A 21,610-nucleotide genomic window follows, 5' to 3' on the forward strand; every position below is an offset into this window, starting at 1 on the left:
CAGCTCAGAGACTGGAACCTGCTTCAGATTCTGTGTGCCCCTCTCTCTCTCTGCCCCTCCCTCTCTCTCAAAAATAAATAAACATTAAAAAAATTTAGAATGTTCCTCAATTAGAATTTGTCTGATATTTTCTCATGATTAGGTTGGGGTTAGGGCTTTTGGGGAGGAAGATCACAGAGGTAACGTGCCGTTTTCATTATATATCAAGAATACATACTATCAACATGACCTGTGACTGTTGATTTATTACATATCAAGGGTATATACTATCAACATGACCTGTGACTGTTGGTGTTGACGTTGACCACGTGGCAGGGTGGCATTTGTCCATTGTAAACTTACTCTCCCTTTCCAGTACTGTACTTAAGAGGTATTTTTTGACCTCTAGGAGGAGATGAAGCTGGTGACTTTCTTAGAAGCAGGGACAGGGGAGGGAGGGCAGAGCAGGGTGATGGCTGTTCTTCTGCATCAGAATTAAAGAATTTGCACTTGCCCAGGAGGAGAAGCTGGCGGCTTCTGAGGCAGGCTTGATGTAAGAGTCAGATCAGACACTTAGCACGGCCCAGGGTTAGGAGAGGTACCTGGCCATTCCCTGGAGAATCAGACCAGACAGGCCTCGCCACTCAGCTTGGGTCTCATTTTCACGGACCTCCTCTCTCAATAAGTGATAATCAGACACAGAGACACACAGTGACAGCACACAAAAAAGATACATGCTGTTCAACTCTAAACTCGCATCTATCTTACCATTGGGCCATTTTGGGTAAGAGTTCAGGATCAATATTTGTTATATATCCTGAAATGATTTTGTAGATTTACACCATAAGATTGTATTATACTTTCAGGCTGAGAGTGTAAATTTTGCATTGTAAATATTTGAAACAGATCTCAAGTTTTATAACCTTGTATGGGTACTTCCTCATTTTATAAAATATATGTACTGGCAATCTAAAAATACGGCAGTGGTCTGGGCCCCCTCCTGGGACCCCTGAGAGATGCTGCCTCCTTCAAGCACCAGGGGCTGGTGAGAGGTGAACCCCAAGCCTAGCAGACTCAGAGGGCCAGCTGGACCAGAGCTACACAGAACTCTGTGGCCAAGTCATGTGCTTACATTAGTCTGTCTGACGAGTTACATTTGTCTGTCTGAGCTAAATGTGTGACATTGAATTTGACATTTAGTTGATCTGAGAGGCAAGGTCCTGGCAGGCCAGATTTTGGTCCCAGTGTTGGAAGGAATGTGGGAAAATAAAAGGATGCTTTGCATGGAAGTGGCCATCTATGATTTCCAGAATAGCTCCAAAAGCCTGTCGCTGTGCGGACATTACATAATTAGAGATAAAGATCCGTGGATATTTGGGGGTCTAGGAGTTACTTGTTAAATGAAAATGCTCCTAGGATATGAAATCCCTGTGGCTCTTGGCAACAAATATGGCAGAGGAGGTTAACCAGCTTCCTGAAAACAGCCAAGTCCTATGAGAGAGGAGGCCCAAGACAGAAGTCTGGAGAAGGGTGACAGGCAAAGCCGCAAGGGGCAGGGGGTGAGGAGACACAGACTGGGGCAGTGAAGGGAGGCTCCAAGGACATTCATGAGTCTGTGGAAAGCTGTCCCTGTGACATCCTATTTATATCTGTTTGACCTCAGATGAGTCACTCCCCCATTGCTTCAGTTTTCCTGACTTCTCTGGAACATCTCTGTAATGGTCCCGTGGTCAGGATGGGACCCTTTCCCTCATTTTCCCACCACACACTGTGCCTTTATCACCCCTGCCATGGCCACCATCAGCTAACTACACTGTCCCAAGTGGGATTATACCTGATTGAATTCTCACAGCCCTGGGGCATAGGGCAATAGCCTTCACTTCACGGTTGGGGAAACAGCTTTTTAGAGGTTAAATAGCATACGCAATGCCACCTGCCAGCGATGGGTGGGTGTAGGGCTTCCATGGCTACGTCAATCTGGTTGGGGGCTGGCAAACTTTTCCTACAAAAAGTATTTTAGGCTTTGTGGGTGACATATGGTGTCCTGTCCTCTACCTTCTCCTACTGTCTTCAACCCTTTAAGAATGTGAAAACCATTCTTAGCTCATGAGTGGTACACAGACAGGCCACCAGCTGGATTTGGCCTGCAGGCCATGGCTTACTGACCCCTGGTAACAGGTAAATGGCAATGCAGAATCGTACACCCTCCCAGATTTCAGAGGGGGTCTAAAACCCACTCAGAGAATCCTGGCCCGGGAAGGTGGCAGGGTGACATATCTGGTCCAGATGGGCGCTGGTTTGCTGAAGACCGACTGGGATGTGGGCTCTGGGGCTTCGGTCATTGTCTGTCCTGCTGGGCAGTCATGCCCCTCACACCTGCCCCTCTGCCTGCCCGACCTCCCCTCTGCTCCCTACTCTGTGGAAAGCCTTGTGGGGGTCATTGGGCCCAGGAGTCTCCACCTCCTCCCCATCCTGTCTTCCTCTCCTTTCTCCTGGGACTTCTGTTCTTGTCTGGGTAAGGCCAGCTGAGAAGATCCATAATCAGCCACTTGTCCCCAAGCCTTTTTGCCAGGCCGCCTTGGCATGGGGTGGGAGATACTGAGGCAGAAGAAGGAGAAAAGGCAAGGGAAGGCTACTGCCAGAAGGGAGGAATGCAGTGGCCTGGGCAGGAAGATTGGCAACCTCTTTGTTCCCTAAGGCGTCTCAGAGTTAAGGAGGTTTGGGAAAGGAAGCTCTCATGTAAACACAGGAGATTCTGTTTGTGTGTGGTGGGGGGCGGGGGGCGGGGAGCGGGGAGCGGGGGGGGGGGGGTGGAGGGCTGTCTTGCATGTGTATCATGTTCAGCCAGTGCCTGTGTGCCTGTGCAGAGGCCACATGGAAGGAGCAAAAGCCTCGGGCTCTAGGCGGCATAAAAAAAGAGTTAGGCCAGGTCTATACCTGGGTTCAAGTCCTGATGCATCAGTGGCCAACTATGTGACATGGGCTCAGTCCTTCAACCTCTCAGACATTCGCTCTCCTCGTCTATAAAATGGAAATAGCAATAGCGGTCTCACAGGCGTTATAAAGTGTACACAATAACACTATTTGTTAAACGCTTCCTATACACCAGGCGCTATTCTCAAAGGCTTTCGGTATTTACTTTATCCTCACTATTTGTGGATTCCACGTTTGCAAATTCACCTCCTTACTAACACTTATTTGTAACCCCCAAATCAGTACTCTGGGGGTTTTCACAGTCAGTCAAGAACATGTGCAGACCAGTGAAACATTGGAGTCGCCTGGTACGTGTGTTGCCAGCTGAGGTCAAACAAGGCAATGCTCTGCCTGCTTGTTTCAGCAGAGACTGCCCTTTTCATGGCCGATTTGGTGCCATGTTTTTCTTGTTTTGGTGCTTTTTGTTGGTGATTTCACCATTTAACATGCCCCCCAATGTTGGGAAAACTGGACAGCTACATGCAAAAGACCACTGTCTTACATCATACACAAAAACAAACTCAAAAGGAATTAAAGACCTAAATGTCAGACCTGAAACCATAAAACTTAAAAGAAAACACAGGTAGTAATCTCTTTGACATCAGCCATAGCAGCATTTTCCTAGACATGTCTCTTCAGGCAAAGGAAACAAAAGCAAACATAAACTACTGGGACTACACTGAAATAAAAAGCTTCTGCACAGCAAAGGAAACCATCAACAAAATAAAAAGGCAACCTGACGAATGGGAGAAGATATTTGCAAATGATATAGCCAATAAGGGGGTTAAAATCCACACACACACAAAAGAACTTCTACAACTCAACATCAAAAAAAAACCACCCAAACAATTTGATTTAAAAATGGACAGAGCACCTAAATAGACATTTTTCCAAAGATGACATCCAGATGGCCAACAGACACGTGAAAAGATGCTCAACATCACTCATCATCAGGGTGATGCAAATCAAAACCACAATGAGATGTCACCTCACCCCCGTCAGAATGGCTAGAATAAAAAAGACAAGAAATAAGTGTTAGTAAGGATATGGAGAAAAGGGAAACCTCGTGCACTGTTGGTGGAAATGTAAATTTTTGTAGTTACTGTGGAAAACAGAAAGGAGGTTCCTCAAAAAATTAAAAAAAGAAATACCACATGATCCAGTGATTCCACTACTGGGTATTTACCTAAAGAGAATGAAAACACTAATTCCAAAGGATATACACACCCCTATGTTTATTGTAGCATTGCTTAAAATAGCCAAGATACGGAAGCAACCCAAACGTCCATCGACAAATGAACGGGTAAAGAAGAGGTGATATATATATATATGTGTGTGTGTGTGTGTATATATATATATATATATATATATATATACACACACACAATGGAATATTTCTCAGCCATAAAAATGACATCTTGCCATATGTGACAATATGGATGGGCCTAGAGGGTGTTATGCTAGGTGAAATAAGTCAGACAGGAAAGACAAATAATACGTGATTTCACTTATATGTGGAATCTAAACAAAACAAATGAACAAACAAACAAACAAGCAAACCAATGAGACTCTCAAATACAAAGTGGTGGCTGCCAAAGGGGAGGGGGATGGGGAGACAGATGAAATAGATAAAAGGATTAAAAGGTACAAACTTGCAGTTATAAAATGAATGTTGAAGAGGTGAAAAGTCCAGCATAGGGAATATCGTCAAGAATATTGTCGTAAGTATGATGACAGATGGTGACTACGCTTCTCGTGGTGAGCCTTGAGTAACGTATAGAATTGTCAAATTTATATGTAGCACCCTGAAACTGATATAGCATTGTATACCAGTTATCCTTCAATAAACAAAGAACAGTGCTTATACGTTCAAGAAGTCTGTAATGCACCTTATGAAGAAAGATGTGTTAGATAAGCTTCATCTGGGCATGAGTCGTAGAACTGTAGGCTGTGAGTTCATGTGAATGAATCAACACTAGACGTCAAATGAAAGCGTGACTGCTTGCAGGAAACTAACCATCCTCTACTTCCCCAGGGACAACGGTTTAATATTTGCTAATTCGCTGTGCAGCAACTTTATAGAACATCACTTCCCTGGATGCCAAGAATCAACTGTAGTAACTCAGGTCATCATCACGACCCTACTAGGTAGAGCTCTCGTTATCATCTCAATTTTGCTGATGAGAACGTGGAGGCACAGAGAGGTTGCCTAGTTTATCAGAGGCCATACAGCTCTAGGTAACTGAGCTGGCATCAAAGCCAGGCTGTGGCTTCGGAGTGAAGTAAAGCAATGTGCAGAGAGCCTTTGGCAGCGTCCCACACATCATGTGTGCTCATCAAGGTTCTGCCACTCAGGGCCACTGTGGCCCCTGGATTAGATGGGCTCTGAAGGCCTTTCTGCTCTGATATTCTAAGGCCTTTGATTTCTGCCAGTTCTTCCAAGTTTGCAGGAGTGGGCTGGATCTGCAGGCTGGTGGGTGAGGAGCTGAAGTTTCAGGAGTAGAAATGGGGGTGGACAGGCTTTGGGCATGGGAGGGAACATGCTGGGGCAGAAGATCCCATGGGCTTAGGTGGTGTCCCAGAGAAGCCCAGGGAGAAACTTGGCTGTCACCTCTCCTGGTTGTACCAATGTCTTCAGAGCTGGCTCCTCACCGAATGGGGGTGGCTGGGAGGGGTACGATAGGCTCTTTCTCTTTCACAGAAGAGTCACTTGAAGCTGAGAAATCTCTCCAAGATGACAGAACACTTCGGGACAGACCAAGAACAGATTTCACGAGGAATGATATGAAAAGTATTCAACAACTGTGTAACACAAGCCACTGGCCAAAAATCCCAGATGCTGCTGTAGACAAGGAGGCTGTCTGCACTGGGGATGTCCTGCCTGCTCAGTTCTGCCTCCTCTGCCTCTGTGTCACATGCACGGATGTGCGGAGGTGGGTGGATTTTTCCTCTTCAATAAGAATGGTACCATTGTCTGTGTTCTATCATGTCACATGAATCTTTAGCAGGTGCCCTTCCTGGAAAATTCTAGTGGTGGGGGTATTAGTGGTAGGGCTCACCTCTCCTGCACATCACAGTAATTATCCATTAAGTGCCCTGTTAGTGAAGAGGGAGGACCAGGAATCTGGAGAGAAGGTCTGAGCTCAAATCTGGGATGTTCATCAGCCTGTGACCTGGTGCAAGTATTTCTGCCCTTCTAAGTCCGGTTCTCTTTGGGGTAAAGTCAGATAAAACAACCCACCTCACAGGGTGTGGTAAAGATTGAGTACAGTTTTACAGGTGACCACACTCCATATGTTGAAAAATTCTGTACATCAGATGAAAAGAATTGAGCTGGGCTCTATCCAAGGAGGCTCACGCAGGGAGCAGGGGCTCGACGTGTAGGTCAGATGGAACTGCTTTGGATACCCACGCGTCAGAACTGTGACTTGTCCCCACATTCTCCTTCCCTTCTTCCATAGTCATTAGATTTGGGTTGGAAACATGACTTCCCAGAATAAGGGATCTTTCCCAGATCCCTTTGGCCCCACAGCCAAGTTCTGGCCAATGGATGTGCACAGAAGTGGTAGGTGCAGCTTCTGGGCATGTCCTTAAAGAGCAGGACTCTAGCTTCTACAGCCCTCCCCCACCCAGCTCTTTCCTTCCTCTTCCTGGCTGTCCAGAGCCCGGATGTGGTGACCAACTGTCTGAGGCCATGAGATATGGCCTGTCCCCCACCCCCACCCCGGGGATGGCAGAGCAAACATAGACAGTGCCGGGTCTCCACCATGAGGAGTTGTAGCAGCCTGGACTACTATGTACAGAGTAGTGCACGAGGGAGAAATGCTTTCTATCTTGTTTATATCACAGTTATTTGGATTGCCTGTTACAGCAGTTAGATCCATAGCCTAACCGTGTGAAGGTGAACCTGATGGTGAAGTCAAAATGGTAAACCAGTTCTCAACAGGCTAGTTGCCAGTGCATTGCTTTTGTTTAAGGATGGGTGTTGGGCTGGGAAGGGCAGGTGGATATAAGAATTCCCTGGAAGGGTGCCTGGGTGGCTCACTAGGTTCAAGTTCAACTCTTGATCTTGGCTCAGGTCACAATCTCATGGTTTGTGAGTTCAAGCCCTGTGTCAGGCTCTGAGCTGACAGCCTGGAGCCTGCTTGAAATTCTCTCTCCTTCTCTCTCTGCCCCTCCTCCACTCTCTCAAAATAAATAAATAAACTGCCAGACATCTTCAGGTCATCCTGGGAAGAGTCGATCACCAGGCAAGACTTTAGGGATATCAATGGCATAAATACTCTTCCTCCACCTACCCATTCCCTCATGTCTCCCTCTCTTCCTGGCTCCCTTCCTCTCTCCCTTATCGTGGGCCATGCATCATACCCACTCTATATCCCAGAGGATCCAGCAAGGAAGAATAACATACAGTTGCTGCCTTCAGGGCATGATATAATGCCGACTTGAGCCACTTAGGTCATGAACGTCAGGGTGACCCTCAACCCTTCTCTTTCTATCATACCCTGCAAGGAATTCATCAGCACATCTTGTCAGACCTATTTTCAAAATATAACCAGAATCACTGGGAGCCTGAGTGGCTCAGTCAGTTGAGCATCTCACTTCGGCTCAGGCCATGACCTCATGGTTTGTGAGTTCGAGCCCCACATCGGGCTCTCTGCTGTCAGCACAGAGCCTGAAGATCCTCTGTTCCCTTTCTCTCTCTCTGCCCCTTCCCTGCTTGCTCTCTCTCTCTTAAAAAAAAGAAAGAAAGAAAGAAAGAAAAGATAAAATAACCAGAATCCACGCTTGCACTCCTACTATCCTGGTCTAAGCTACCACTGTGAGCTCCCTAGCAGGTTTCTACGCTTTTTTACCCTCTCACCCTCTTACCCATAGTCTGTTCTCAACAGAGCACCCAGAAGGACCTTCTTAGAACATAAATCAGTTTGTGTCACTTCTCTGCTCAGAAGTTTCCAATGGTTCCAGAGTAAACCTCACATTCCTTTAATTGGCCCACAAAACCCCAGGTAATGGGGCCCCCGGGTCTTGCCCCTTGTTCACTTCACATGGGGCTGCCATGAGCACCACTGGCATGTTTCCACCTCAGGGAATTTGTGTGCAGCTCTCTTTGCCTTGAATATTTTCCCCTGGATAGCCCATGGCTTTTCCGTCATCCAGCCCTCTGCTCTCACATCACCTTCTCGGAGAGGACCTCCTCACTACCCTCCATAAATATCACTCTCCCTATCACTTGCTGCCTGCCTTACCCTACTGCACTTGCTTCCTGGCATTTATTACCAACTTACATTTGTTTCAGGTGCCGGCAGAGTGAGATCTGGGGGAGGACTGTCTTCCTGGTTTGCCTTCTATCCTCACATGGGCTTCCTTGGTATTCACACAAACGTAGAGATCTCCTGTCTCCTCCTCTTCTTATAAGGCCACTATCTCATCTTGGGGGCCCCACCCTATGGCCTACCCGAAGCCTAACCACCTTTCAAAGGCCCTCTGCCAAATGCACATCACAGTGGGGCTTAGGGTTTCGACATGTGAGTGTCAGAAGCACACAGATGGTTTAGCCCATGGCACTTTTCATTGACTTCCTCTCGCCACTGAGTATAAGCTCTTTGAGTGGATCGTCTGGCACTCCGGATCTCCATCGCCTGCAATGATGCCAGGGCACAGTTGGGGCTCAGCATGTTTGCTGGATGGGGAGCAGGGAGTGCAGGATGAACTGCTCTGACTGCACAGAAGCAGAACTGCCTCCTCCAGGGTCCAGAGAATGCAAATCGATCTGGGCCTTGGAGGCTGACGGGGTGGGGGTGCTTGGCCTCGGTCCACTCAAATGGCCCAGCAAGCCAGTCAGGCCACTGCTCCGACCTCCGTTCTGGAGATTTTGGTGACCAGGGAGCCATCAGGCAGGAGGTGGAGGGATAGATGTTTCCATTAGTCAGGAACTATGTCCAGGGTGGTCGGCAGAGTGAGAGGCAGGGGCAGGAACGATAGCTGGGATAAGAGAGAGGGTTCTGGTGGCAGGGGAGGGGCAGGAGCAGGGGTGGTGGTGGGTGGGCCGGCAGAAGGGATCGGGGTGTGGGCCCAGCCTTTTCCAGACCAGCTGCCGGAGTCCGCTGCGGCGCCCGCTGTCTGCATCCAGGCCTGGCTGTGTGTTTACTTGGCCAGAACTTTGAGCAGCCTTGGCCTTTCCTTGCAGAATAGTTATTGCTGAACTCTGGAGGCAGAGTTAAGTAAATACTGGCTCCCAGATACGGGAACTAAAATCATACAGGAAACGTTGAGGTGGGAGGGGAGCAAGAGGGCCGGTGCTGGGCCTCTCCTGCCAGGGGCCCCCAGGAGCACACACCCAACTCATTCATCCCCAGCCCTGTGAGAAGTGAAGGGGGTCATCCTGTGTTTTCCAGCGTAAACTTTTCTTCATGGCATTCATTCGTTCCTTTGTCTGGCAAACCCTTACTAAGCACTCCATGCCACTAGCAGGCTAGGAATGCAGGAAACCTGAGTGTGCCAAAATTTGTATCCAATGTTCACGGTCTCCCTCTTCTGCAGGTTCCCCTCTCTTGCTCTTGAAACTTCTCCCCACGTCAATTCCAAGCCCTAGACTGGTGCGGTCTGCCTGGGAGATGCTAGTAAATGTTTTACATGTGACTCTGGAAATAAAGCCGTGATCTGTAGCTGATTAACATGGTGTAAATATTCTCACCGTGGCTACATATGGCTACATTTTCATGCTGCCAATGTGATGTCACTGAATTACAATGTGATGTCACCGAATCACAATGTGATGTCACTGGATGCAAAATTGGGCAGAGTAGCCCAGAGTAGATGGTATAGCACATCCACCATGCAGATACACTAGTCTGTCTGTATAACCTCAAGAGCACAGATAATAATAAAATACAAAATAATTAGGAAATGAGTTTTGAGTAGTTATTGTCTCTGTGTTAAATATCATTTAATTAGGGGTGCCTGGGTGGCGCAGTCGGTTGAGTGTCCGACTTCAGCCAGGTCACGATCTTGCGGTCAGTGAGTTCGAGCCCCGCGTCAGGCTCTGGGCTGATGGCTCGGAGCCTGGAGCCTGTTTCCGATTCTGTGTCTCCCTCTCTCTCTGCCCCTCCCCCGATCATGCTCTGTCTCTCTCTGTCCCAAAAATAAATAAAAAACGTTGGAAAAAAAATCATTTAATTATAAGCTTATATATAATTTAATTTTAAATAATGGTTGTATTTAATAATTGAGTCACCAAATTCCCGAAAATGTAACAATCCCCTCTTGCAAGCCACCTTATCACTGCCTGGGAGCTTGGGCGTCACTACAGATCTACTGAATCACAATAGGAACTTTAAACACTTTTAACAATGTCCTAATAATTTGTGTGCATGTCAGAGTTTGATAAATGCGGCCTTAGAGGTAATCACTGTTTACAATTTTGTTTGCATCTTTTAGAACTTTTGCACAGTGCAGATGCATATAATTTTTTATATTTTTCCGGCTTTTTCTTTAAATATTTTTTTATTAGATGTTACTTTTTATTTTATTTTTTAATTATTTTTTAATGTTTATTTATTTTTGAGAGAGAGAGAGACAGAGTGTGAGTGGGGGAGGGGCAGAGAGAGAGAAAGACACAGAATCTGAAGAGGCTCCAGGCTCTGAGCTGTCAGCACAGAGACCGATGCGGGGCTCGAACTCACAAGCCTTGAGATCATGACCTGAGCTGAAGTTGGATGCTTAACCGACTGAGCCACCCAGGTGCCCCTAGATGTTACTTTTTAAAGCAGCTTTAGGTTCACAGCAAAATTGGGCAGAAGGTAAGAGATTTCCCATATATTTCCTGTCCCCACATAGGAGTATCAACATATCCCAACAAGGTGGTGCATTTGTTACCACTGAAGAACCCATGTTGACCCATCGTTATCACCCAGAGTCCATAATTTACAGCAGGGTTCATTCTTTGTGTGCACATTTTACAGGTTTGGACAAACTTATAATAACCTGTATCCACCATTGCAGTATCACACAGAATAGTTTTATTGCTTTAAATAGAAGCATATCATTTTTGTTTTGTTTTATTTTTGAATAAAAATAGAGTCATGTTGTAAATGTTTTGCAAGTTTTTTTTTTTAACTTAATATGTCTGATAGCTTTCCATGTCAGTCTATAGAGATCTAGTTATTTTTTTTTTTTTTTATTTTTTAAATTTTTTTTTTTTCAACGTTTATTTTATTTTTTGGGACAGAGAGAGACAGAGCATGAACGGGGGAGGGGCAGAGAGAGAGAGGGAGACACAGAATCGGAAACAGGCTCCAGGCTCTGAGCCATCAGCCCAGAGCCTGACGCGGGGCTCGAACTCACAGACCGTGAGATCGTGACCTGGCTGAAGTCGGACGCTTAACCGACTGCACCACCCAGGCGCCCCGAGATCTAGTTATTTTTAAGGTCTCCACAGTCTCTTAGGGTATGAATGAATCATAATAAAAAAATAATCATTGCTCTGAATGGACACATAGTGTTTTCCCCTTTTGCTTCAAGAAAAATTTTTTTTTCCTTTTTTTTTTTTTTCGAGAGAGTGAGAATGAGTGCAAGCTGGGGAGGGGTAGAGAGAGATGGAGAGAGAGAACCTTAAGCAGGCTTTAGGCTCACATGACCATGGGATCATGACCTGAGCCAAAATTGAGTCAGACGCTTAACTGACTAGCCAGCCAGGCTGCCAACGCTGCCCAGGAAACCTCTTCATTAAATCTTTTCCCCTTAACTTTCTCTCAAATTATCAAAATCTATCTTAAAAAAACCCTGAAAACGAATTTATACTAAAGGTTAGAGGCTGAAAATAATGGTTTATTTTATTATTTTTTTTTGAAAGTACTAGTTTAAAGTATCTTTCTTCTTCCCCAGATTTAAAATGCTTAGTTAAAACTTGTCAATATTTATTGGTATATTTATGCATAAGTTTCTAAGTAAGCTGACAGGGAATATGAAGAAGCTAGATACAACACAACCTTAAAATGCTGATAGCCCAGGGGTACCTGGGTGGCTCAGTTGGTTAAGCATCCGACTTTGGCTCGGGTCACAGTTCATGGGTTCAAGCCCCGCATCAGGCTCTGTGCTGATAGCTCAGAGCCTGAAGCCTTCTTCAGATTCTGTGTCTCCCTCTCTCTCTGCCCCTCCCCCACTCACGCTCTGTCTCTGTCTCTCAAAAATGAATAAACGTTTTAAAAAATTAAAAAAAGGAAGGGCTAAACTTTTAAATAAATAAATAAATAAAAATTTTAAATGCTGATAGCCCAGCAAAGGGAGTACAATCTGTGGACATATATATAATCATAAAATGAAGTAGAACATATACTAGGATCTGTTTCTACCCACAGAACACTTCTGACACCAGTAGGTGGGGTTTTTTTCCCCCTGCTAACCAATTCTCTGATACCAGCTGAGGGTCCTACAATTTAATTTGATTGTGACACAATCTACCTGGAGTTAGCAAGAGATCTCACAAGCTCAAGGACTCAGCCTCACAAAAATGACCCTACTTCAGATGCCAATTGCAAGTCTCAGGCTTCCTGTACTTCTGACCAAAAGGCTATAAACTGGAGGTTTCCATGACCAGTCTTGCCCTCTGGCTTGATAATTTGCTAGAATGCATCACAGAATTCATGCTTCATAGAAAAACACTTTCCTTGCATGTACCAATTTATTATATATAACTCAGGAAAGCCAAATGGAGGAGATGCGTAGGGCAAGGTACGATAGAGTTTCCACGCCTGATATGTTCTCCAATCTGAAAGTTCTCTCGCTTCAACTGTTGAGGGTTCTCATGGAAATTCCATTACACAGCACGACTGATTAAATCACTGGGTATTGGTGGTTAGCTCAGTCTCAGACCCCTCTCCACTCCCTAGGGGTGTGGAGTGGGACTGAAAGTCCTAACCCTCTGATCATGCCTGGGTCTTTCTGTATGTAACCAGCCCCCAGCCTGAAGCTCTGTAGGGACCCAGCCACCGGTCACCTCATTAGCATACAAAAAGGCGCCGTTATCACTCTGGAGAATCCACCGATCTTAGAAGTTCTGGTGTCAGGATTTTTATTAAGAAAGGGTGCTGGATTTTGTCAAAGGCCTTTTCTGCATTGATTGACAGGATCATATGGTTCTTATCTTTTCTTTTATAAAAGTCAGGATAGAAGGAACATACTTAAACATCATAAAAGCCATTTATGAAAAGCCCACAGCTAACATCATCCTCAATGGGGAAAAACTGAGAGCTTTTTCCCTGAGATCAGGAACACGACAGGGATGTCCACTCTCACCGCTGTTGTTTAACATAGTGTTGGAAGTTCTAGCATCAGCAATCAGACAACAAAAGGAAATCAAAGGCATCAAAATTGGCAAAGATGAAGTCAAGCTTTCGCTTTTTGCAGATGACATGATATTATACATGGAAAATCCGATAGACTCCACCAAAAGTCTGCTAGAACTGATACATGAATTCAGCAAAGTTGCAGGATACAAAATCAATGTACAGAAATCAGTTGCATTCTTATACACTAACAATGAAGCAACAGAAAGACAAATAAAGAAACTGATCCCATTCACAATTGCACCAAGAAGCATAAAATACCTAGGAATAAATCTAACCAAAGATGTAAAAGATCTGTATGCTGAAAACTATAGAAAGCTTATGAAGGTAATTGAAGAAGATATAAAGAAATGGAAAGACATTCCCTGCTCATAGATTGGAAGAATAAATATTGTCAAAATGTCAATACTACCCAAAGCTATCTACACATTCAATGCAATCCCAATCAAAATTGCACCAGCATTCTTCTCGAAACTAGAACAAGCAATTCTAAAATTCATATGGAACCACAAAAGGCCCCAAATAGCCAAAGTAATTTTGAAGAAGAAGACCAAAGCAGGAGGCACCACAATCCCAGACTTTAGCCTCTACTACAAAGCTGTAATCATCAAGACAGCATGGTATTGGCACAAAAACAGACACATAGACCAATGGAATAAAATAGAAGTTCTGGTGTCAGGAACCAAGGACCAAGACCAAATATGACAAAAGGATCAAGACCAAATATTATAACAATATTATAATTGTATCACCCCCTCACTCAGGAAATTAGAAGGCTTTTAGGATCTTGCCAGGAGCTGGGACTAAGATGAAGTATGTATTTTTAATTATATCACCATATCACCACATGTGATGGAGACAGGACAGTTACAAGCAGCATTGGTACTGTAAGAACATAGAAGGAGGGAGAAAACTTTAACTAAGAAACTGATGGCATTAGAGGCATTGACCAGTAACTGGGGAAGCGCCCATGTGTCCAGGGCCCTCAAACAGCATTGTAAGACAGATGAGATGGTGCCGTCAGCCTTAGGCTCATAGGGTGGGATGGGAAGAGAGTCGCAGGGGCCAGGGAGTACTCTTGCCTGGTGCAGGGGATACAACATTCACGACCATCCTAAAGTGAGGTTTTCTTCCTCTCATCCTTTTTTTCTCCAGGTCTAGTCCCTGGCTCCTGTATTTTCCAGGAACCCTGATCTCCAAAGATGATGGACATTCTAGTTGGTTCCTGCCTGAGGCTCAGCTCGACCTGTGTGGTGGCTCTGTCTGGGCCCTGTTCCTTTGCTCCAACAGGAATCAGATTGTGATCAGTCTTGGAATGCATTCCAGAGCTGGCTGCAGCCCCAAGCCTTGCCTGGCTGGACAGCCTTGGTGCTACACATCAGTCCTCACGTCTTCCCTCCCGGCTCCTCACACACCGCCAGTGGGTCCCTGAACCCTGAGTTTCCATTAGTGGGCTGTGTGACACCAGGCAGGTACCAGGCAGGAGACTTTGCTACTTCCCAGGGTACAGACCGACCCTCCACCCTTGGTTTGATTCACCTTCGTGTCTTGCCAGCCCAGGCTTCAAGCCCAATCTAGCAGCCCAGGTCAAATTTGGCTGGAAATTTTTGCTTCAAGAACTTAAGTCTTCCACCCTCTGTAACAAGGCTTATCCGTTCCTTAGGAAAGTGGTGGCGGTTCTCTTTGAGGGCGGTTTTTGTTTTGTTTTAAAATTTCATGCATAAAAAATAAATGTAAAATGCATGCGATGAAGCAAATTTACAAAATGAACATCTTTGAACACATTAGCTTATCTAAGAATTAGAACGTGATCACATGGTTGCATCTGCCTCCATGCCTCCTTCCCTGCTCTGTTGGCCGGCCTCCCACTATCTTGAATTTTGTGTTTATTATTTCCTTGTTTTTAAGAGCAGCTTCATATACATATGTGTATATCCACAGAGTATTTACTTTTGCTTATTTTTGAACCTTATGAAAATAGAGTCATATTGTATGCAGATATTTTGCTGTTCTAGATAATATTGCTTTTCATCAAATAAAATGGTGTTCGGAGTGATCACATCAACTTATAATCCTATAAGCAGTATGTACGAGTTCACATTGGTTTACATTCTAACAACCACTTGGCAGTAGCAGACTTAAATTTTTTGCTAAACCCGTTCATGTAAAATGGTATTTTATTGTGGACTTAGTTAATTTCCTTGATTATTAATAAAATTGAGCTTCTTTCCATATTCTCATTTACTAGGTGGGTTTTCTTGTCTTTGAAACACCTATGCTTGGGGCACCTGGGTGGCTCATTTGGTTAAGTTTCAACTTTGGCTCACAGTTCGTGGATTCGAGCCCTGCGTCAGGCTCTGTGCTGACAGCTCAGAGCCTGGAGCTTGCTTCGAATTCTGTGTCTCCCTCTCTCTCTGCCCTTCCCCTGCTCATGCTCTGTCTTTCTCTCTCTCTCAGAAATAAATAAACACTAAAAAAAAAAAGAGAAAAAACCCCAGAAACACCTATGCTTATCTTTTGGCTATTACACAATTGCATTATTTATCTTAATGATTTGTAGAAGGTCTTTATATATTCTGGGTAATAGTTCCATATTGGTTATATGTTTTATGGATATGTTCTCCCAGCTTATATCTTGTTTTTTGATAAACAAAAATTTTACATTTTAATGTAGCTAAATACATTAATTGTCTTATGATTAGTATTTTTACTTGCTTAATAAATCTACTCTGTGATCACAAAGATATTTTCTTCCCAAAATTTTAAAGTTTCACCTTTCATATTAAAAAAATTTTTTTTAATGTGTATTTATTTCTAAGAGAGAAACAGAGCATGAGCAGGGGAGGGGCAGAGAGAGAGGGAGACAGAATCCGAAGCAGGCTACAGGCTCCGAGCTGTCAGCACAGAGCCCGATGTGGGGGCTCAAACTCATGAACAGAGAGATCATGACCTGAGCTGAAGTCAGACACTTTCTGACTAAGCCACCCAGGCACCCCTCACCTTTCATATTTAATCTCCTAATCCACTGTGAATGATTATTGAGTATGGTGTGAGCTAGGGATCGAATTTCATTTTCTTTCCCATATGCATAACTGATTATTCCAATATTATTTATTGAACAGTCCAACTTTACCCAGTTGATCTATGATGTCAACTTTGTCATATATAAAATTTCTGTATATCTGTGGGTCTGTTTCTTGGCTCTTAATCCAAGTCCTCTGATCAATTTGTCTAAACCTGCACTAATACCATTCAGTCTAAAATGCAATAGATTTATAATAAGTCTTGATATCTTGTAGGGTAAGTCCTCCCATCCCATTCTTAAGGAGTATATTGTCTATTTTTGGCCAATAGCACTCTTATCTATCCATCTATCAATTGATCAATTGATAGATAGATCAGCTTGTTGAAGTCCTTAAAAAGTTTGTTGAGATTTTGATTGGCATTGTATTTGGTCTACATATAAATTGGGGAGAACTAATGTTGTTGTGATATTGAATCTAAATATTCATAACATAACTCTCAAATTATTTAGGTCTTAATTAATGTCTTCTAATAATATTTTGTTATTTTTTTCCTTACATGTATTGAACATCTTTTGTTCAATCTGTTATTATGTTCTTATAGTCCTGAATTACATTAAATAAGTTTCTTTTTTTTTACAATTGTATTTTCTTTTGCTAGTGTATGTAAATGAAGTAGATTTTAAAACATTGATCTTATATTTGGTTGCCTTGCAAAAGATTTCCATTGATTTGTAATATTTTGTTTGTAGATATTTTTGAGACAATTATATGTGATTAATGATAAGCTTGTTTCTTTAAAGACTTCATTCTTTATGACTTGAATTTATTTTCCTTGTTTTGTTGCATTGGCCAGGGTTTCCAAGTAGTTTAAACAGATATGGTAAGAGTGGGCATTCTATCTCGTTATTTTAATGGGAATGATTTTACATTTCTTATACATTCGCGTTAGAATGATGAGGTTTTTGTTAATCTTAGTTAACTTAAAGTATTTTATTCTATTCCCAGTTTGCTGAGTAAATTTGTCAATTAAATGCTTTTTCTGCATCAAATGAGATGCTAAGATTAATTAATTAATTATTTTATATTGAGGTATAATTGACATTATATTAGTTTCAGGTGTACAACATAAATGATTTGATATATATATGAATTGCAAAATAATCACCACCAAAAGCCTAGTTAACATTAGTCACCATACATAGTTAACAAATTTCTTTTCTTTTTTTTTTTTTTTAATGTTTATTTATTATTGAGAAACACAGAGCATGAGCAGGGGAGGGGCTGAGAGAGAGACACAGAATCTGAAGCAGGCTCCAGGCTCTGAGATGTCAGCACAGAGCCTGATGCGGGGCTTGAACTCACAAACTGTGAGATCATGATCTAAGCCGAAGTCAGATGCTTAACCAACTGAGTCACCCAGGCGCCCCAATTTTTTTTTCTTGTGATAGGAACTTCTAAGATTTACGCTCTTGGCAACTTTCAAATATGAAATGTAGTATTATTAACTATAGTCACCATGTTGTACATTACATACCCATGATTTATTATAACTGGAAATTTGTGCTTTTTGATCATTGTCACCCATTTGACTCCCCCCCCCCCCCCCACACACACACACTCCCTGCTTCTGGTAACCACCAATTTGCTTTCTCTGAGCTATTTTTTTTTTAGACTCCACATATAAGTGAGATCATACAGTATTTATTTGTTGTTCTCTGACTTATTTCATTTAGCTTAATGCCCTCAAGATCCATCCATATTGTTGCGAATGGTATGATTTTATTTTTAAAGGGCTGAATAATATTCCTGAAATAAACATTTTCTTTCTCCATTTATTCACTGATGGACACTTAGGTTGTTTCCATATCTTGGCTATTGTAAATAATTCTGCAATGAACATGAAAGTGCATATATCTTTCCAAGTCGGTGTTTTTATTTTCTCTGGACTGTCCAGAAGTGGAATTGCTGGACCATATGTCAGTTCTATTTTTCTTTTTTTGAGGAACCTTCCACCAGTTTACATTCCCACCAAAATGTCTGAATAGATATTTTTCCAAAGAAGACCTACAAATTGCAAATAGGTACATAAAAAGATGTTCAACGTCATGATTCATCAGGGAAACGCAAATCAAAACCACAATGAGATATCACCTTACATCTGTTAGAATGGCTTACTACCAAAAAGATAAGAGATATCAGGTGTTGGCCAGAAAGTGGAGAATAGGAAACACTTGTATCCTGTTGGTGGAAGTGTAAATTGGTGCAGCCATTCCTATTTTTACCCTTTAATTTGCTAGTGTGGTGTTTCATAATCTATAATAATAGATTTTCTAATGCTAAACCACTCCTAAATTTCTGGAATAAATAAAACTTGGTCATAATATATTATCTTTTTTACATACTGTTGGACTCGGTTGCTAATATTTTTTTTAGGACTTTTTACATTTACTTTTTACTCTATGTTCATGAGTAGTCTGACCAGTGATTTTTTTTCTCACTTTTCATTTCTCATATTTGGTTTTGTCATTAAGGTCATGTTGGACTCATAGTCCTGAATTAGGGATAATTTTCTTCATGGAAGAGTCTGCCGATGATTCTCTAATAGTTATTTGGTAGTTCTTGAACAGAATGTCAACTTTCACCTGGCAACATAATTAAAGATGATATTTCCCAGCTTCCCTCATAGTCCCCCATGTGATTAAGCTTCGGTCACTATCTCTTTATTGGTACTATAGTAAGTCACTTCTCTGTAGAGAAGTGATTATATTCATAGCCTTGACCGCTGGGATTTATTTATGCCTTGCACTGAGAAATAGGTCCTCGAGGGCATTTGTTTCCAATAGTGACTAGTTTCATTAAACCTAAAAATATGATCTAACATATTTTAAATATTATCAATATTTATCAATATTATCAATAGTTTAAATAATACTAATATTATAAATATTAATAATAAAATATTATAATACTATGAATATTATTGAATATATTAATATATATTTTTTTACCTTGGGATAAGATTCATTGTTTCTTGATACACATTTTTAGCTTCTCTAGATACCTTAAAATAGTGGAAAAAATACCAATTCTTGAAGTCACTAAACCAGCAGCCATTTGCATGAAAGGATGTCAGTTATGAAACATTTTCAGCTTTTACAAAGATTTTTAAAGACTTTTTCTCTGATGGTAAGAAAGCTTGCTCCTAAGCATATGAACCAGTGCAACTTTTGTATTAAACTAATAACAATAATTAAAAAATGAATTATCATGGGGTGCAGCATGACTTACTGACCCATGAGTTAGTAGTATGCTTAAATTTTTCCAGGCATATGGAAATTAAAAAATAATTAGATTTTTTAATTTACTTCCAATTAATTGTGTTATATGAGAAACATCTTAATATTGATTCCTTGAAATTTTTTGAGACCTGTTTTGTGGTTTAGTACTTGGTAAATTTTTACAAATGTTCTAAGTGTATCCTCTCTAGTTGTTGGGTATAGAATTCTATATATGTCCAATCAAACTTATTAGTTGTATTGTTCAAATTTCTTCTTTTCTTTTTTTCTGTCTCTTTGATCTAACAGTAATAGAGAGAGGTATGTTGTCATCTCCCCCATGATGGTGAGTTTGTCAGTCTCTTCCTGAGTTCTAAACCAATTTTTTTAAAGTAGGCTTAACGCCCAGCATGGAGTCCAATGTGGGACTTGAACTCACAACCCTGAGATCAAGACCTGAGCTGAGATCAAGAGTCGGAAGCGTAGTCAACTGAGCCACCAGGTGCCCCCAATCCCTCCCTGAGTTCTATGAATTTTTTGTTTTATATATCGTGGGCCTATTTTATTATTTTATTAGGTTAGTGATAATCATATCTTCTTAATAAATTGAACTTTTTATCATTATTTAATCTCATTCTCTATCTGTAATAGTACATTTTTTTTTCAAAAGTCCATTTTGTCTGATATTAATACAGCCATCCCAACTTCAAATATTTCCATGTGCTTAATTTTAGGTTGCCTCTCATAAACATCATAGAATTATGTGGTATCCAGCTTCCAAGATAGACTCCTATGAGTCTTGCCCCAGTATTCACACCCCTGATATATCTACTCCAACACTAAAAAGGGCTGACCTGTGGAAAATATTGTGGAAATAACAAAGTTGGACTCCCGATGTTAGGTCATAAAAGACAGTGTGTCTTTCATTTTGCTTTCTCTTGGATCACTTGCACTGGCAGAAGCCAATCACAATACCATGAGTACATTTAAACATCCCTATGGAGAGGTTAACACATCCAGGCACTAGGACCTCCTGACAGCAAACAGCACCAACTTACCAGCCTTGTGGGTGAGCCATCTGGGAAGCAGACTCTCCAGCCCTAGTCAAGCCTTCAGATGACTGGGGTCCCAGCCAGCTAGCCAAATGCAGAGGAATATTTCTTAGCATCCACAAAGAGATATGGTTTCTTGTTTTCTTGAAACTCAGCTTTCTTGGTGTATCTTATTTTTTTCACTTTGATAGAGAAATGACTACAAAGAAATGTTTCTATACTCTATACACAATGACAAGGCACTTGGTATGGCAAAAAATGGCAACTGGATTGGGGCTTTATTGTTGGAGAGGTGATACCATGTGGAAGGGACTGGAAAGTGGGAGGGATCACACCTATCTAGAGCACACCATCCTTTCCAGCTGATTTTTCCTTTATGAGAATGTGGCCCTGTGATGTAAGATGAGCCAGTTTTCCAAGTGATGCCAGAAATCCATATCTTTTAGCATAAAAGATCCTGAATTTTTAATATTGGCTCAAGATTTAGAAATGCATACAGAAGTGAAGCACACCCACACACAGAATCATGTGCACAAATGGCTGATACTTTGGGACTTTGGGGCAGGTGAGGGCCAGAGACTTTTAAGCACTTTCTCAAGTCCCGGTACTAAGCAGGTGGAGACTCTGACGCTGAAGCTTCTTCAGTTTCTGAGATTCTGTGATTAAATATATGCAGCTTTTCATTCAAATCAAGGTGATTTGATCTCACTGTTTGCTTGCCCCAAGGGCAGTTCCTAAGTGTCTGTGGCCTTTGCTTTGAGCAAGAGTCTCCATTCTCCGTGAATGACTTCAAGGAGGTGGGGGCAGCTTGTTCAAGGCCCATAGTTGAGGACGCATTAAGTTTTCCATGCAAATTATAGCAGGTAATTCAGTTTCACAGAAAGGGAGAGAGGTTGAAAACTTAGGAGGACAGAAGAATTTAGGGAAGCAAAAAGAGACCTGTTTTTTTCCTAAATCAA

General features: G+C 42.3%; 1 long non-coding RNA gene across 1 annotated transcript in view; it reads right to left on the reverse strand.

Moving 5' to 3' along the window:
* Positions 1 to 21,229, reverse strand: part of LOC131520135 (uncharacterized) — a 25,845-nt gene extending 4,616 nt beyond the window's left edge. The window contains exon 1 of the long non-coding RNA XR_009265941.1: positions 20,658 to 21,229. This is a non-coding gene — a long non-coding RNA (uncharacterized LOC131520135). The remainder of the gene's footprint in view (positions 1 to 20,657) is intronic.
* Between the last annotated feature and the right edge of the window lie 381 nt (positions 21,230 to 21,610).

This window comes from Neofelis nebulosa, chromosome 8, assembly GCF_028018385.1.
Source record: "Neofelis nebulosa isolate mNeoNeb1 chromosome 8, mNeoNeb1.pri, whole genome shotgun sequence".
Taxonomy (NCBI): domain Eukaryota; kingdom Metazoa; phylum Chordata; class Mammalia; order Carnivora; family Felidae; genus Neofelis; species Neofelis nebulosa.